Raw genomic sequence first — 1625 nt, 5'->3', positions numbered from 1 at the left:
AGCTATTCAGACGGGGCCCCAGCAAAACCAGCTGGTCCCTTTCTGAGCCCTACATTCATCACAGTGAAGCCAAGCAACCCCCTTGGGCTGTCACTGCCTGGTACCCAGCAGGCAGTGATTGCTAGACCACTACAAAGCCAGCCAGGAGGGTTGTTGAGAGACCTTACCTGGGTGGCAACAGACCAATTGCTGCCTTTTAGTCCCCGGAGGCAGATCAGTCCGTCGGTCTGTCTGCCCATTGCAACATTAACCACTCTTTGGATGCAAGTCAAGACAGGTACATATGGTTGTGGCTATTCAGGGCAGAGAGTGGGAAGGGATTTGTCGAGACCAGGATCAGTGTAAGCCACTTTCTCTGGGGTTTGGGCCACAGTTATCCAAATCACAGCTAGTGGGTATTGTGATTCCTGGGCATATGAGGCAGAGCCATGGGCACTGGTCCCAACACTAACAAATCCCTGTGAGGAGCCAGGCCTGCCTTGGTGAGCTCCCAGGCCTGAAAAGGGGCCAGGAATTAGGGATCAGTCTTGCCCCCTGCCACAGCCCTGAAGTGGAGACACCCAGTATCTGACACGGAGATCTGGAGCAGAGGGAGCCTGGCCTGGCAGAACCGGCCTCAGGGGAGGGGAAGCAATGGGATGAAATAGCAATGAATGAGTTATAGGGCTAGAGGCAAGAAGCAGGCCACAGAGCCAGTGAGTCCGGTTCTCTGCTAAGCGTCTCTTCCTCACTTTCTCCACCCTCCTCCAGCTTCTCTCTCTCTCTCTCTTGCTGTTGTTTGCAGCCATCTGGATACTTTCCTGTGTGTCTCTGGCCTACATCAAGGCTGGCATGAGAGGATGCGATACTCATCGCCCAGCCTGGAGGCCAAATCCACAGGGATGGGAATGACAGTGTACTTTGCAAAGCAGGCCTACCTTGGTTGGCAAGCAGGTGCGACAAAGCCAGTGTAACTTGCACTGATCTGGGGCATGCTACACAGCCGTGACACCCACTGCAGTGTGCGGGGGTGAGGAAAGGGACAAAGCTGGAGAAACGACTCTAAAGACGGTGGGAGAGAATGCAGCTGCCCACACCCTGCCCTCCAGCCTCTGGCCAATGCAACCAGGCTGCGCTGCAAATGAGAGCAGAGAAATGGGGTGAGAGAAAACCCTGAGAGAATTCCATCCGTCCCCCCCAGGGCTTCCCATGGCACCTGTTCCCAAGGGTAACAAAGCCCCCACTTCTCTCTTGCCTGGGAAGAGGGGCCAGGCTGAGCTGTCCAAAGGCGGGAGGGAGGTGGGGGGGCAAAAGGAGGTGAGAGGGAATGGCTGCCCTTACCGAATCCCATCCCAAATGGGGACATCCCGCCTGTGCCTAGAGGGGAGGAGAAGGGACATCCAAGGATCCGGGGCATTCCGGTGGTGGGAGAGATCTCAGTTGGTCCCATGGGGATTTTAGAGGGGCCCCACTTGTTCCCAATTGGGTGTTAGTGAGGGACCATCCCAATGACACCTCACTGGGGTGTTAGTGAGACCCCCACTCATTCCCTGTGTGTGCGTGTGTATGTGAGAGAGGCCCCCACTCATTCCCAGTGTGTGTGAGAGACCCCACTCATTCCGTGTGCGTGTGTGTGTGTGTGTGTG

This window comes from Crocodylus porosus, unplaced genomic scaffold (assembly GCF_001723895.1).
Source record: "Crocodylus porosus isolate Cpor-Errol unplaced genomic scaffold, CroPor_comp1, whole genome shotgun sequence".
NCBI lineage: Eukaryota > Metazoa > Chordata > Crocodylia > Crocodylidae > Crocodylus > Crocodylus porosus.
Note: the sequence above shows the minus strand (reverse complement) of the source record.